Source organism: Stigmatopora nigra, chromosome 14 (genome assembly GCF_051989575.1).
Source record: "Stigmatopora nigra isolate UIUO_SnigA chromosome 14, RoL_Snig_1.1, whole genome shotgun sequence".
In the NCBI taxonomy this organism is placed as follows: Eukaryota; Metazoa; Chordata; class Actinopteri; order Syngnathiformes; family Syngnathidae; genus Stigmatopora; species Stigmatopora nigra.
Genome location: NC_135521.1, coordinates 3,962,501 through 3,980,672, shown reverse-complemented (window position 1 = coordinate 3,980,672; position 18,172 = coordinate 3,962,501). Strand labels below are relative to the sequence as shown.

The following is an 18,172-nucleotide window of genomic DNA, read 5'->3' as shown; positions in this document are numbered from 1 at the left end:
TTCCTCCGAAAGCTTGAAGCGATGTAGAAAAAGAGATAGACAAACATTGATTGAAATGATGAAAGCCTTGCAGCATAGTTGAAGGCGTTGCAATAGAGTGGAAATTAGAGTTCACACTCCTGATCAAACCAAATCTTTCTGACAAAAGAGATGCCTGGTATTAAAAAGCAGCTTCTTAGTGATCCAATTGAATTCAAGATCTGGAAATAAGAGTCCATCAGAAATTCTGGTGTACGTCAAAGGAAAAACTTTTTTGCTGTTTTAGCACGGAAAAAATGACATTCCTCATAACTGATGACTGAACCAAGGTGGGACTAAGGCTTGATTACACAATCTTTGGGTAAGTCTGCTATCAGAGCTTTGTCCAGTCAAAACAATACCCTTAACCACTGAGTCAACATATTTCTTACTAAAATGTGAAGTGGGCGATCAAAATCGAGGGAAGAGGTCCAAAAGTGACAGGTGTTTCACCAAATTACATTTCGGCTCACAGTGAACACAATTTCAAAGGCTGTCATGTGGCTTTTAGTGAAATTAAATAATGTTATAGCAGTCCGGCATCAACAAATAATTACAGACGCACAACATCAGTAAGATCTCCCAGTGGGTGCAGGTAGCTTGAAGTGCAATTGAGCATTATACTGATTGACTTTCACAAACGATGATTATTAGACGATCATTATGTGAGATCCACACTTCAAATATTCAATAAACGGCCATAATATTTCAATACACATTAAAGAAACATGTTTTTTTTTTGGAAATTGTTTTTACATGGTAGTGAATAGTAAATATGAGATTTTGTCATTTTAAAAGTGATTTGCAACCAGAAAATGTGCAATTGTTTTAGTTTCTGTAGCCTGCATTCCACCATCAATGTTTTGAAAATGATTTGAACACCCCTGATGTAGATTAAAGTGCTTTAGACTTCTGAAGGTTTTGTTTATTTTCTGACCTTTATTTAACCTTAATTTGGGCAGATAAGACAATTGAGAACGGATTCTGATTTGTGATGAAGAACTGGCTGCTAACATTTGAGTAAATTAATACAAAATACTGTATTTCCAAGTATAGTTATGCAGCAAACAATAAAAAACAATACAACTTTACATTAGACTATATCACAGTACATGCTGAATTAACTGTACATGTAAACTAGTTAGATATAATGATCATGTACACTAACTTGTGAAATCGTGATATTTCTTATAATGAAATTTTTGGTTTATGCAATCTAGGTTTTGTACTGCCTTTAATGGCAAATTCCCTGAAACTCCTTTGGAGATTGGGTTATGGTAAAGAAATTAATTTTAAAGTGGCCTTTCATCATGTGCTGCCTCGGGTACATCTGCAATAATCACGCTGTCTCATCAGCATTTTGAAATGTCCAACCTGAGTGGTAGATGGATTATCTCAGCAAGGGCAAAAAGCTCACGTATACAGATTTAGACAGACTTATGAGCAAAATATGAATGAAATAGAGCCTGAGTTTACCAAGTCTTTGATATTTTAGTTAGGTTCATGACAAATGGGAGCAAAAATGCATTTGGCATTTCTATTTATGCTCAGTCTACTGCATATTTGGACAAATATTCTGTAGATCACATTCTTTTTAAGACAGATAAATGCATTGACCGATCTAATTAATAACACATATTAATTAATTCTCAGCAAAGTATAACATGAAACAATACATGTCATAATCTGAAGAGTTTATTATTCTTATTGAAATGTTTTAGCTGCACTGTTCTGTTTCAGGCGGCCCAGTGTCCGAGTGGTTAGTGTGTCGGCCTCACAGTTATGGGGTTGAGGGTTTAATCCCAGTTTGGTCCTCACTGTGGTTGTTGTGGATGTCCCGTAGTTACATACAGGATTTTTGTTATGTCATAGTAGAAAATTAAGCTCACTCAGAAACATTTTTGGAAATTGGCAGAGAACAAATGTAAACTGTTTTGTCTAATTATTAACTAAATGAGTGGGCAAGTACTCTAGAGATCCAATAATTTGTATGCAAGTGATTAGAAGGCAGTTGTCCACAGTGTGTTGTCTTTACCAAACCAAATAGGACAAAAATTGTCAAACAATTTACAAACCATTGGTTAACTTTCCTTAATCATACTCCATATCCACCCTAAGTAAATTGACAGAGGCCTTTTTATCATGTCTCTTGTCAAGTAGTACCCCATGAACTAAGAAAGCATTTTAGATTTCCTACGGCTACAAGAACACTCCAGCTGTGATCCATTTCCATTTCCTGAGTTTACAATGAAATGGACAAATAAAAATATTCTTTGTACCCCGTTGACACAGTGACCCTCCGAGTGAATCAACAGAAAATGACCCATTACAGGCTTGAATGCACACAACAATGCACATTCGACAACATTCTTCTCATTTTACGTGGCCTGTCTGTAGAACACACATTGTTATTCAACATTTCTGGATGCAATATGAAGAATGAAGCCTCATGGTTTCCTGTTTGGATGGACATAGAGTTAGAACCGTTCCTTCATATTATGCTAGACTACAAAACATCAACATAATGCCACCTATGAGCCACACTAATGTAACTATACAAACTTACAAGAAGGACACAAGTTATTGAGCAACATACCCACAATCATCTATGAACTAAAGTAACAATAAACTAAGATTTTTTTTGCATTTGTTGGTGAGGCTCTTGAACAGCCCATTAAATACAGTGAAGACCTTCAAAACGTTTCTCCCCTCAACATGTCTATTCATTTAACATTTTTTCACCGCCTGATGTCAGCTTTGAATAGTGGCCATTTTTTCATGAAAAGCAACCATTTTCCAGATTTGAAGAGATGGAATTAAATGAGTGCAAATGCCAATCTCGAACTGTGAGAGGAGAATTCCTGGAAGATGAGTGGTAGCCAAAGCTACATCACAACCGGCCAGTACTGGTAAGCAGACATCAAGCATTGGGACACCAAAAATCAATGTCAACATCACTCCATTGATGATGTTTAATTCATGTTTGATTCACAAAACACCACAAGAGCAAATTCTGAAAGGATATAGAGCCAAAATGCATTGGTCTAGCACCTTTTCAGGAATCATCATCTTTGCAGGGCTGATTTAATGATAATCAACATGTGTTTGGTTCTGTGCAAACCTCTATAAGAATATCTCTGTCTGTCAAATCTTGCGACATGATGTACTCATGTTTATGTGTTACTATCCTCTCAAAATTTGGCCAGCTGTGATAATCGGAAATTCTAGCTCCACATCTACATTTATTCACCAGAAAAAGTGTTATTGTTTTAGTTTGTGTGGCCCAGTTCTTTGTCTTCGGTCAATTGTGAACTACTCATAGTGTATGTTCAGATAATTGTAGCTATTTTTTTTATTGGAATGCAACATTTATTTGATAATGCAGCATGACTCTCCATGGAAAAGCCCGTATCTGGCAACACATTTTGATCCTGGGTGCCGTATAATTTATGGCCAAGGATCTTAGATATTGCTCCTTTGAGGCGAGGAGGAGGCGAGGAGGTTAGCACAATCAACAGAAATAATGCAACTGGGAAATTCTAGCTACACACCTAGATTTATTCATTCACTGCTTTTTTTCATAGCGCTTATTATCACATTTCTACATTTACATGAAAAGTATAAATATGCAAATGTTCCTTAATAGTGGTTAAGCATAGAAACGACTAAAAGCATACTGTAGTTTTTATAAATTCCCATATATGTGCACCTGAAAATATACAATAATGTATAGAGGGATCCTTTGAAATTTACCTAAATTAATCAATTATAAACCCTAATTTTCATCCAGCACTAAAGACAAACACACTTTTTAATACCTATTTGTCACAAAAAGTCAGGTTTATTAATAAAACCTTAAATTTCCATTTTTAAATTAATTTCGATTCATTAATTCAATTAAATTTATCGAGCAAACAATGAAATACAACAAAGAACGCATCCTGCAACTTTTTTTATTGCATTAGGCAGTTAAAACAAAAAAAAAATCTGAACCCAGACTGCCAGCCTGGGAAGTGTATGGTCCTAATTAATGAGGAATATATTAACATGACCTCAGTTTTGTGCGTTCATTTGAATATTTGCAATGGCAATGTGAGATAATTGCATGCTAATTCAGGCAAAGGTGCCTGGAGGGCAAATTAGTACACAGGAGTGTCAGTAGGTGAGTTTTGAGAATCAGCTCCCATCTGTGCACCACTTCCGGCTATGGTGTTCACCGCTGTGGACAAGAAAGGACAGGTGCTGGAGGTTAAAAAAGAGGGGCACAGAACATCATCCTTTGTGTGGAAAGTGTATGTGTGCGCGGGTGCGTGTCAGATTGGCAGATGCTGGCCTAGCAGGTGGACTGTTCCCATGACAGGTGACCGCATAAAAACCTTACGGCCGACAGACCAGGGTCACATTGTTAGTTAAGTACTTTGTGATTCTTTGAGAGTGCCCTGCTTTAACCTGTCTGACACAGGGACACAGTTAATTAGGCTCTTTAGAAAATGTTCACATAATGTGCACTCCTGTGATAAACAACAATACAATACATAATGTTTAGGGCTTAAAAGCATACAATGGTAAAATCAATATGTAGAACAATTTCAACTCAAAGTATGCAGGGGAATGCTTGTGAATAATTTCCCCTGACTAAAACCCAACTCTTTATACAATTAACTATGTTCACAAATACGTATAGATGTGTCTAATAACTACTGTTTGTCTAAGCCAGTGGTCTCCAAACTCTTCCACAACGGGCCGCAATGGGTGTGGTTTTTCATTCCAAACCAAAAAGAGGACACCTTTTTTTCACCAATCTGGTGTCCTACAAGTGCAATCAGTTTGATTGCAGTCAGGTGCTTCTTGTTTTCTGCCGAAATCTCATTGGTCAAAATGTCTGTGCCGCCCAGTTGGTTGGAATGAAAAACCTGCACCCACGACAGCTCTCGAGGACTGGTTTGGGGACCAAGGTCTAAGTAATGCCTTGTTGCTTGCTCTAAACGGATTGTCTAGAAATACGAATGGAAGCTGAGGATTACACAAAACCATTAAGAACACAAAACCTAACAGTGCAGAGTAATGGTAAGTGTAGAATATGGTCAATTTATCCACATGTGCGTATGAGACAAGTGGTGAAAGCTTAGCCTTGTTTCACTTTAAATATAATTTGCAAAGAAAATAATGATCTGCACCATTTTTAAAAATAAAGATAACGGTTTGGCAGCATTTTTCAAGGTTTGTTTTTCACAGTGATGGATTGTGTGCAAGCTCATTTCATAGATGGGTGAGCAGAACAGAAAGACTTATTGGCTTTTAATCATTCTATAAGAATGTGCAAGAGCAAGTCAAGACCTGGTTTCAAATGGTAGTATATTCCTTAGCATAACTTTTTTTTCTAGTTGAGAATCCTTTACCTGCTCTGTTGTTTAATCTTCAGGTGTTTTTTTTAGACTTTATGAATGGATCCAAGACTTTTACAGAACTTGAGACATAAAAAGATCAGATTCTCCCTAAAAAGCGTCCTGCAAAGCTTTTTTTTTTAGAACTTGGCACTCTATTCTGCACCAAATAGATTCCATACTGCCTCAAAGTCAACAAGAACTCACCAATGAAAAGGAAGTGACACAGATATGCCTTTAAAATGAACAGGAAATGATCAAAACTGGACTAAAAACCACCAAAGAAGTGAGGCAAAATTGCAGCAAATGCCTGGCAATGTAGAACACACAAATAATTGCAACTGGTATATGAATGCTTGCCATTGAAAGCCCTAGATGTCCATTACCTTTTGCTCCCTTTTGATTCAGAGAGGCAAATGAACAAATATATATTCATCCCTCCCACTCAAAAGATACATAACATAAAGGTGAGTGACTTAATTTAGGCCCCATGCTATAGTTGGTTGCAGATAAAAGTATTAAAAACATATACAAACATTAAGTACTAAAAGATATTAGGTAAAAGCTTGCACAGACTAATAAGAGAGACCAATGACACAAGCCAATAACAAAACAAAACAAGGGCTACTATAGACCACTGACAAGCAGACAAATGCTCAGGGCAAGGATTTAAAGAAATAAAATCAATAAGTGAATAAAATGGGTAAATAAAACAACCCCAATGTACTGTTCAGTGCTTTAATCACAGAGGAAATTTGGACCTCTTGGTTATATATGCAGGTTTAAGGAATCTACAACCTTAAGAGAGAGGTGGAAATTCACTGTAGAATGGGTGGAATACGTTGTTTGGGAAGACTTCTGCTTCTGTAACTGCCTATTGTAGAAAAACTCTTATGAGATGTGATTGTCCTCTTACTTACTAGCCCACCCTGCTATTTGATTTAGTGTGCTCATTCAGGCAAGGAATTTCTCCAAAATTGCTTTTTTGAATTTCGGAAATGTTTCCAGGATATATACAAAATATTTCTTAAAATGATGATTCTCTGTTCTAAATATGTGTTGTTTTGAGAAGAATGATACCATCTCATATTGCAACTTATTTACTAAATCTTAGGATCCGTATACTGCTGGGTTAGAGGTGACTTGGTCTCATTTCATCCCTCCTGCAGAGTGGGGAGTTTGAGGTCCTTTAGTTTCTGGCACAGTAATTTATATAGAAAACGTATGTGCTTTTACAGGTAGTCCAAAAGACAACAGTTGTGTTTCTTATATGTTGTAGCATTCTGCAGTGTAGGTTATAGATGCCAAGCATTCAGTGAGAAATGCTGAAGCAGAGCCCTTCACGGTTTAAATTGCATTCTTCCTCATATGACAGGTATATTAAATTGGTTGTAATTGCGAGTGCTCCGATGAGGGTTTAACACATCATTCATGTGCTAAAAATTATCAAAACTCATCAAGAGAAATGTGTGACTAAGCTGCGAAAGAAAGGATTTTGCACAAAACGTGTAAGTCTATATTGCTTTATGATTTCCCAACCACTTTTATTTAACATCTATATGTTTCCCCTAGTTGGGATTATGGAAAATTGTTGTGTAACAAATTTATGCAGAGGACACACAACTAGATTTCAATCTAGTGGCCTGCTTGTAGACCTTCATAGACATTGAGTAAATGTATTCATATAATCAACAGGAGGGGGCATATGAGAATGGAAAAAGAAACAAGTTGGGAATGTGCCACCCGGGGAACGATGACAGAGATGCCCTGGCCTGCATCATGGGGTTTGAGCTTGTCTTTCTGATCTGGCAATCCTAAAATGCCATGCACCATTGGCTCATAATCTCCATACTTTAGTCGATGGTGTATGAGGGTTAACATGTTAACATTTTCCTTCTTTTTCTGTTCTATTATTATCAATATTATTAATATAATGTATTTTATTGCTGCAAATTAAGTAACATTTTCCCTGATCGTTTTTTTTTTTTTTTTGCCCTTGCAACACTGTTTGCATTTGAAAAGGTTCATGTGTTTTATTCCCATCAGGCTGTCAGATTTCATGTTGAGACAGCCATTAGCCCTATTTAGCAACAATAAGTGGCACCTTAGAGAGAACCAATTTCAAGGCAAATTATTTTTAGACAGGTTAGACAGAAAAGTCATACAATATCAAAAGCACGAGTGGATAAAAAATGCAAGGCTGCAAAAGGCCTACAGTTACAAAAAAAAGCGTAATGCAGTGGTTCTCCTGTTAGTAGGTGCAAAACCATAGCACAACCAAATACAGATTTTATCTTCACAGACCATCCATGACCTATTTTATATAAGGCTTATCTTGTTCAGGGTCACTGAGAAGCTGGCTTCTATCTCAGCTAGCTCATGGCAAGTGTCAGGGAAGACCTAAAACTGATTAATTACATGGCCGACAGAGACCATTCACAATTACCCTCTGAGGTATTTCAGACTAATAGTTTCAGTGAACCTAACATACAGTAAGTGTAAAAGACGCTGAGTACCAGCAGAAAATATTTGCAAACACCAAATCACAGATTATTATTAACATAATGCTTCGTAAATGAAGAAATATTCAACTTTTTTTTGCAATTATACGTTGAAAAACCTTTTTAAATAGTTGGACTTGTGTTTGTTCACATTGTTGTTCATAAAGTGGTCGAACCCTCATCCAACTATGCCTCCTTACATACTCCAAATTTAGGTTTCCTCAACTTCTCCATGTTTTATTTTGTGCAACTCCATGATATTTCAACTAAACTAAAAACTGGTGTGGCAAACGTGTTAACCAATAGGGCTCCATACCCTTTTTCTTCAAACTCTTCAGAGAAAAGAGGTCCAAGTATGGGAAGCAGAAGTCCATAAACAGTGCGTAATTTGTGAGGAAAAGGTCAAAGCAGTTGATGGCTTCATCCATCTAACAGTGAAACGGACTGCTTGCCAGGGTTGATTAAACAGAGGTAGAGATGTATGATACCTGTGAAACAAGATGCCTAAACCCCAATTGACAAGTAGTAATAGCCACAGTTGCTGTCAGTGCTTCTATTTCTTTTCCCTGAAACCTTTGATTTGAAAAAATAAACTTATTTTTCACAAGAATAAACAGGGGACAGGAGTCGTCAGTCTAAGAGTTTGATTTCACATTTTCTTGATGCTACATTGTCCTGAACCTTCATCATATCTAATACCAGTCTCAACCACTGGCTGTCTGCTGATGGCTTCATCTATCTAATATGACAACCAACCTCTGAGAACTGCTTTGGGTTCATGATGGGTCAAAGCCAGAAAAATTGGGGTAAAGGGGAAGGGATCTAAAATAACTTTGAAAGAAAAGAAAAAAGAAAACAGTTCAAATAGAATCAGTTGCTTCTGAAAGGTAGAGACTGATGAATGATGTGCTCAAAGATTAGAATTGACAAGATGAGTTTGTTGGATAACGATGTAAAAGGTCTTCATAATATGAAATTATAGTATGCTGTTTTATAGTTTGAATTTGATTGCATTTTAAATTATGCCTGCACACACAAAAGAACAATCAACTACAAGAATGGTAGTCTTTAATAACCATCAACGTGCTTAGAACAATAAAAATATTAGCATTTTGTTATGTTTTAGTCATCGATTTTATTACATCATTATCTTGGAACATGAGTAATAAACAAAATATTCAGTGAGGACCGACTTGGGGATCAAACTCTCAACCCTAGAGGTTTGAGGCCGACATGCTAACCACTCTTTCTCAGTCTGCATAGTAGATATTATTTAAGACACAACTCCATCCATAAAAATGACAGAAAAGGCTTAGTTATGTATTTAAATTCTAATTAGTCTTCCTTTCTCAGCTGTCTTGGCCTTGCCTAGTAAAGATTTTCCAAGTAGAAGATGATGCCATAGATTTTTTTTGAGACTGTTAGATTTCTTTTCATAGGCTTTCCATTCTCTTGTTGTCGTTTGACCACAGTGTCATTTTGTCAACATGTTCTAGCTAATGCTAAAAAGTTGATAAATTTTGGTTGTCATATCAAAATCATATATTTTCATGGGAATATGTAATATAAATAGATGTTTGTTTTTTTTTAAATTAGATCCAAAAGCTTTGTTTTGATCTCTGCCACACTGAGATTTATTTCGATTTCCCGCAACCTGTTTGTTGATTAGAATTACTGACAGCTGTCAATCAAATACCAGTGATGTCAACTAACTTTGAGATTCTGGAGTGGAGGAACATCTCAGACATTTTATGTTTGTCCTCTATGGCTGGCCTTAATGTGTCAAGTTCTTCCTGGTTTCATTCATATTTGGCCATATTTATTACAAAAGACAATTAAATGAATGGTTGAAAATGTCAATATCCAAACAACTATTCAACTGAAACGGAAAGTCAATTTACGGCCTAGCTCAGATCAACAAAACAATCATATTCTTAAAACATGTTAAAAATATTAGAAACATATATTTTGTAACAATGGAAAAATGCTGTCTTCACAAAAAGCATCAGCAGCACAAGATTAGATTATCCCTGAAATATGTGCATATTTACTGACTAATACAAATGTATTATCATGATAGCAGTGAAAGTGCAAATAGGAATATTTAATATGAAGAGTGAAGCGGGAAATAAAATTAAATAACCATTGAATTGGCAGTAGTTATGCACACTCATAAATAGCCATTACTTTTTTTGGTTATTCAATTTTATTTTCACTGGTGTTTTGTGTTTGTTTCCTAAAAAGTTATTTTTAAGACTCATTTCGCACATTTATAAGCCCAACAGTGCATAATTGTAAAGAAACACAGTATATGCAAAAATGGGTGTTATTTCCCCCTACATTACACAGGAAGAAATTTATAGAATAATTGATTCTGTATTCTATTGCATTTTAATACTTTTTTGCCATATAATAGAAGTATAGCTAGCTACCTGATGGTGTAGTGGTTCACTCGCCTGACTTCAGTGCAGGGAAGCGATTAGAGCTTGCTTGATGGTGGCATGATTGTGAGTGCTAATTGATGTCTATCTCTCTGTTTACTCTATGGCTGACTGGCGACCAGTCTTGGGTGTAGTCTGTCTTTCGCCCAAAGTCAGCTGGGATAGGCTCCAGCAGCCCTTTCGGGGATGTGCGTTGCTATAAAGAGATGAAATAGTCAAGTCCTCACTAAAGGCTCAATGACTGTACCTTGTATTCTCCTTCAGGGCCTTTTGAGGTCTCTCACTGTGAGAGAAAATTAGTTTCCTCAATTAGCATTTTACTGCAACTATGTTACCCTTCATCCCATCATAATGGAAGTATTATGAACAAAGATGATTACAAACTACTCTATCTGCTAATATACAAAAAAATCTTTGACCTGTGATGAAGGACAAGATAACTTTTTTAGTACAAAGGGCTAGAGTTTGCTTGTTCTTCTCGGGCTTGTTTGGGAAATTAGGAAATATCATTTACATCAATAAGCTTCATTTGAATTTGATCCTAAAACAGAAAATCGGCACTCGTGATTTACTTTCTCGGGCCGCACAAAATATTACGGAGGGCCAGATTTGGCCCCCGGGCCGCCACTTTGACACATGTCCATGAATGGTTGTCTGTCCATCACATGTACATGCCAGGTTTATACTTAGCATTCATTGGTATTTGTTTTTATTTTTATTTTTTCTACTTTACACCCTTTATAACTGTTTCGAGTGGTTAGCTGGTCCACCACACAGTTCTGAGTACAAGAGTACAATCCTGGGCTCTAGTATTACAATGTGGAGCTTACATGTTCTTCCCCTGCCAGTATGGGGTTTCTCCAAGTACTGTAGTTTCCTCCCTCATCTAAAAAACGTGCATGAATGAATGTGTGAGTTTGTCTCATTGTGCCCTGCAATTGGCTGGCAACCAATCAAGAGTGTAGCCCATCTACCAGCCCTAGTTTATTCAGGAATAGGCTCCAGTACCCTCATGGCGGAGCTGTAGATAAATGACATATAGATTGAATAAATTAAAGAATATATGACAGAATGCATACACTTTGAAACACCATAGGACAACACAGAATGCAGGGGTGTGCCATATTGGTTTCAATGGGCCAATATTGTATGTTGGTACAAATTGCATTCTATTCCTTTGAATAAATTGCTTATATTTGATATTTCTTACTTATCAATTTAACAGAAACCTCGTTTTAAGTGACAGTGGAACCTCGAAACCTTTGATAGTTTTTCTTTAATGGCGTATGTTGGAAACAGTATCACAATTCGTGTATACTACTCAAAAGTATTTATTTGAAATACATTAATAATGAAAATTATTGACTGTATGATGTATGCTGGATTTATAAAGCAAGCCCTGAAAAGAAAAGAGCCGCGTGTTTACAATATCTACAATCGTTCTGCAGCCTTTTTGCTATTTACAACACATTCTAACAGCACCCTCATGTGTCTAAACCTGGCAAATAACACAGCAATGCAAGTCATTCATTCATTCGCTGTACAGCTTATCCTCTCAAGGCTCTCGAGGATGCTGTACTTTATCCCAGCCAACTATGAGCAGTAGACAGGAGACACCCTGAATTGTTTGAATGCAAGGTTTTCAAGCAAAAAAAAAACCCTTATCAACCAGCATAATTCAAAAAGAAATAATATGATATCAAAATTAGGGAAGTGCTTGGACTGTTGCTGCAAGCGGGCCCGGCCTATACTTTGAAATCGAACAGACAATGTAACAATTTAGTGTTTCTGGGCTCAAATATTGTTGCCATCCCTGACAAATACCCACATACTACTACAACCAAATCCCTCACTTTTTTCTCAGTCAAGCGAATGACCCTTCGCCAAAACATGAAAATCACTCTGTTTTTCTGAACAACATATCAGCAGACTGTCAAATTATATTTAACTTGGTATTGCAATGACAGCATAAACAAAGGTGATTTTGTTCCTCCATCTATTTCAATAGTATCACAGTACATGTATTTTTTTTCTATTGGTAAACCACATCGTTAATTAAGATTGTAAATGTGGTGGAACCTTAGTTTAGAACAAGACATAGAAATTACCTTTAAATTGACACCTTTTGGTTCAACCGAACTTTCTTAGAACTTAAAATATCATTAAAAAATATTAGAACATTAGGCAGAGTAATCCATAATTGAAGCACTAGTCTTACATACTGCCCCTTGAAATACTGATGTCGTTGGAAAAATGTGGAATATATCCACTTCAGCGTTTTGTCCGCTAGAGAGCGCACAAGGACCTGTAAAGTGAATAGGCACTGTCGTCATGCCTTATCTGCATGACCTGATATTTTCCACTCAAAGAAAGATTAAAAAAATAATAATAATAATACGTAAACCAAAAATGTAGAAGAAGAAATTACTTCTCTCTGGTTTTGGCAGCTATTGACATAAATTTGTCATATTTTACTGGAGTTCTGGAGTGCAAACATCATCTTTAAATAGCCGAATACACATGCAAACTACAACAAGCATTCCTCTAAAAACGCCGACAGAGTAAGCAAGCAAACGTCACACAGCTCTTACAATCTTGAATTCAAACTAAAAACTTGGATACCGAGAGAGGCAGATGTTATAACCATTACTATGTAGTAGGTGGAGAATCCTAACAACATAACAACATAGCTTGGAGGCCAACTATTGAGTGGGGTACATCTCTTTGACATGTCTGTCCTCACACTTGTTCTCTGACAGTTCTCTGGATGGGGTGTCAGGTTCAATTAGATGCATCTGACACGAGTGGTAATAATGAAACAAAGTGCTTTTCGTGTGAGCTTGAGGCTATTAATGTTTCTATACGGTATCTCCGCAGTTGGGAGCTGCTATTCGTTTATAATATTGTATTGTCTTACTGCATGCTTTGATGATCTCAGGAGAATGCCTTCATCAACTAGGATGCATGGGTATTCTTGAAATGACATTAGACTTCCATTTAATAATCATTTCCCGCACTACTTATCCTCACAAGGGTTTTAGGGGTGCTGGAGACTATCCCAGCCAACAATGTTTCATTGAGCACTACAGAGATTGCATTTAATTTTTTTTTATTTTAATTTGAATTTTATAGACATGCATGCATTTTATTAATATGAGGACCATATATATGATTTTTGAGAGGCCACACAAAATAATATACTGGGCCAGATCTGCTACTATTCTACTACCCTACGCTGACCCAGGCATATTTTATTAGTCAATTTCAACTAGAAATTAAAAGAGATGCAATGTTATTTATGCTATCTCTATCTACTAAATTCAAGCAAAATAAGTGTCACTCAAGAACATAATTTGGAACAGAAGCTTCAATCGGAGGCAGATGAATAACCAAGATGAGTGTCATCGAGATATTCACCACACAACAAGCATCCACCTGCTCTTGTGAATTACGTCACCACAAATGTCTCTCACTAGTGTCACTGGCTGCAAAGATACAAGATCTGTGTACAATAGAAAAGTGACTTCGAAACATAAATCCAGTCTTATTCTTTTTCTACCCGATCTTGATGCTAGGCAAACAAATAATCTTCCTCATTTACCTATTTATATATTTATTCATGTATTTATTTATTAACTTACTATTAAGTACCTATTTGTGTATAATGCCTTTCCTATTCCTGCATCCTCACCCTCTTCCTATTGCAACAAAGAAATTTCCCGATTACGGGATGAATAAAGTTATCCAATCCAATCCAATCCAATCCAATGCACAAAACGGGGCGTCATAGACCCAAGTGCACATTAGTGTTTAAAACAGGCCCTGCTAGGCTTTTCTGTAATGCCTTCCAAAGGGCAAAGAGGTCCATAGACCAAAGGGAATACGCAAGGCAGTGACATTTCTTCATCCGACGATAAAACAACTCCCCCACAACACTACCTCTAATGAATCTCTTCCAGTACAAGTGCCCATCCCTTGCCAACTCCCCACCCCAAAAAAAAGAGAACCAATTCATTTTGTAGAGTGTCATTTTACCTGTTAAAGTAGCAGTTCACCTTTTGTCACTACAATTAACCTCACAGATAATTGAACCACAGATGGAAAGTGTGATTTGGAGAAACGGATTTAGAATTAGATTAGATGTATATTATACTGTTTTCCTCGGAATGGTTTCAAATGTAAAAGCACAGTTGCTAATTGAAAGGGAGCAAAAAAAAGTTGCCTCAAACACCTCGGCGAGATTAGAGCATGAGAAAAAGTTTGAAAGGTGTCCAGTTTCTTCTAAAAATAGATGGTGGCATGAAGATCGTGTGACCCTGAAGGGTGCAATACTTTTTCCTTGGTGTGTGGAACACCTTCCAGGCCAAGACGAGAGAGATCAACTCTGCGGTGGCCTGAGATGAGATGATTAAAAAAATCCCCCTCAGGGAACTTGTATGATGTGAAGAAATAATCAGGCTTTTTTCCTCTGCCTTACCTCATGTTGGGAATGTGAGAAAAAGATGCTGGACCTCTTATAGGAGGTAAGCAGTGGACTGATTGGTGCTTTTGTGTGTCTGAGACCTCATCAAAAATGACTATTGCATAACAGAGAACAAAAAAAATGATAAAAGCGGACTTTTTAAGCATAAAATGCATTTAAATCGAACTCATATGTTATTCATTGAAAAGTTCTCCATTGAGTATGTTTGTTTTGATTTAGCAAATCCATATATTTTCTTTTAAAAAATAATAAGAACAAGAGTATTCAACTCCATTATATTTAATCGTGTACAAACTGCAATTTATGTTTACATACACATACATTTTTTTACACTTAATTTACATTTGTTCCATAGCTTTGAGGGTACTGAATCCAAATCTGACCTTATTTTTTTCTCTCAGATATACCTTTTCTTTAAATGAAGAAAGGAAAATATTAACAGAAAGCTGTAATTACAACAACAAAAACAAAAGTAAACAAATATAATTATGTGATGTGCCTTATTATAAACAACTGCACAGAGGACACAAATTGTAAGGACAATACTCTTAATGCACGGCTGCCAGAATGTGCCAATATGCGAAATTCAGTAAAGTATACCAAGCTAATATTGACAATGATTCATAAAAATCTGTATAGCAATGCAAATCATTCCATTTGTGCCAAACCTCCAAATCGATTGAATGCCTTTCATCTTCAATAGCACTGAAACCTCATTGTTCAATACCATTTATGCCATTTAATCTTTTAACTCATTGCTGGCAATGATGGTACTAAATGTCGAATACATTTTGCCTGGGAAGGGCAAATGAAATTGTCCCTTCCATTCAAAATAGATTAGACCGTCAATATGTAGTACTGAAAGATGAGCATTAACGATAAGCCCTCACAGTTTAAATCAATTCAACGTCTGTCGTCTCAATGGCTTGCAATAATTTAAATAATTAGGAAAAATTGAATTTACTTCTTATTCAAAGCATTACCAGAGTGTATTTCTGATTTTATTCATTTTGGATTGGATTGGATAACTTTATTCATCCCGTATTCGGGATATTTCATTGTGACATTAGCAAGAAGGGGGCAATGCAGATACAGAAAAAAAAGAATAATAAAACACAGTTACAGGTTAAACAGTACAGTTGTAAAGGCCGCAGAACAACAAAGCAAAAGCACAAAGTACAAAGCAAAGCAAAGTAAATGGGATCATTAAGAATCCCCAAATCAAATCCTTAAGACAGAAAAGCAGCGAAAACACGAAACGAACAAGAGTTAATTTTATGAATGTATCCTTAGTTGATTTTTATAATTGTCAACAGCGATTCTTGTGCTTGAGTGGTTAGCGAGCTGGCCTCACAGTTCTGGGGTCGAGGATTCGATCCCAGGTGGGTCCTCAGTCTGTGGAGTTTGCCTTTTCTCCCCAGGCTCACATGGATTTTTTTCTGGGTATTGCAGTTTCCTCCTATATCACAAATAGGGTGGATGAAAATGGCCCCTATGTATGAGTGTGAGAGTGAATGATTGTCCATCCCCTTGTGCCCTGCGATTGGCTGGCCCCCAATTCATTGTGCTAATAGTTACCCAGGATAGGGCCCAGAACCCCCCATGACCTTTGTGAGGATAAGTTGTTTGGAAAATGAATTAATAATTATCACGGTAGACAAGTGGGAAGCACGTCAAACAAGTGGTTAGCACATCCACCTCACAATTTTCTGATCGAGTGTTTCATCCCATGTGGATACCAATATTTCTGTCGAGAGTTCACATGTTCTCCCGGTGCTCTAGTGGGCTTTTTCCGGTACTACGGTTTCCTCGCTCATCCCAAAAAACGCAGGATTGATTGATCTGTTCCATGGACGAAGTCCACGATGGCAAAACACATAAAAGTCCCAAGCATAATAGCAATTATTTATCACCAACAACTTTTCTTATTTCAAGTAAATGGGCAAGATTGAAAATGTTAATATTTCTTTCTTTGACGGACCAGGAGAAAGTGGTTCATGGCACTAATTTTTTTCCGAGTGTGAGGATGAATTGTTAGTCGTCTTATTGTGCCTTGCGATTGGCCGGCAACCAATTCAGGGTGTCGCCTACCTAGTGACTGTCCCCGGGCTGCACCAACCTCAAAACCCTTGAGAAGATGAATGAGTGAGAACATATAAATGTTGTTATGTACTTAAAATATATTCTCACCAATCTACCAACCTTTCAGCATCACTTACACTAAACATGTCTTCTGTTTGTTTATATTATAACTCAAGTCTTGTATATGTTGTACATTCCATACATATCTTGAGACATAGAATTCTTTCTTTGTTAAGGCCTAGCTCTCCAGGAAGCCTGAAAGATTGCAAGGTCTAAGGACTAAATAGAGTTAATTAAAAGACTAGCTAGCCTTAGAAAAATCCTTATATGTAAATTCCTTTGTAACTCAAACCCATCCACTATCATTCAAATTAACGCCCACTTCGGGAGAGATATCTTTTAAGCTGGATCAGATCACGAGAGGTCGTCCATTCCTTTGGGAATAAAGAGAATGACCATTGAGGCTTCAATAACGTCTTTATAATGTCACTTGGGTATTTCAAAATAAGAACACTATCAATAAATAACTGTCGTAACAATGTGCGGAATCGAAGATGAAATAATTAACATTTATAATATAATATTTTCCCAAAAAATAACAAAACAATACAAAATACATTGATTACTAATTTAAAAAATATAATCATAAAAGCTATATTTAATTACAACAAATACAAATAGTCACTTTCCATATGAATAGTGATCATTGTCCCGCAATGGGTTAAATTTGCTTAGTCTTTTAATGATTTTAGAGCAACTAATAGCAAGTAAATATTACTAACACAACGACCACTCGACGGACCTCGTTTTTTAAGCGTGTACCTATAATAGAATGACCGATACGCGTCCACATTCACAGACGCGCCTCCCCCATCCATCTATCATTCCATCCATCCTTCCATCCATCCAACCCTTCAATCGTACACCGTACATCACGTGATCACAATGACAGCTAAAATGCGCAAATAGCGCGTCAGCCAGACATCCTACCCTCGAAAAACTAGCTCACTCTTCCCCCTCTACGATATCACACAGGAAAAAAAATCGGAATTCCATTTTTTTTTTCTTCTTCTTGGCACGCCGATGCGAGAGAACCAATCGGCGCTTGCGTGACGTTGACGCGCGCCGTGGTTGCGTATCCTGTTGATTGTGAAAGCTCAGCCAGACGAGACAAGCACCACTGAGAAGAAGCCACACTAGATGGCCTCACTCCAGGGCTTTGTTTATACATAAAATACCCCATCTCCCCTCTGCATTTGGAAT

General features: G+C 36.9%; 1 protein-coding gene across 3 annotated transcripts in view; it reads left to right on the top strand.

The window, feature by feature from the left end:
- Nucleotides 1-4,959: 4,959 nt before the first annotated feature.
- Nucleotides 4,960-18,172, top strand: part of fgf13a (fibroblast growth factor 13a) — a 75,429-nt gene continuing 62,216 nt past the window's right edge. The window contains exon 1 of one of the 3 annotated variants that reach the window (XM_077732839.1): nt 4,960-5,085. The gene's annotated coding sequence lies outside the window, so the exon portion shown is untranslated. Of the gene's footprint in view, nt 5,086-17,966 lie in introns of those variants that run through there. The other 2 variants (XM_077732841.1, XM_077732838.1) reach the window with 2 other exon arrangements.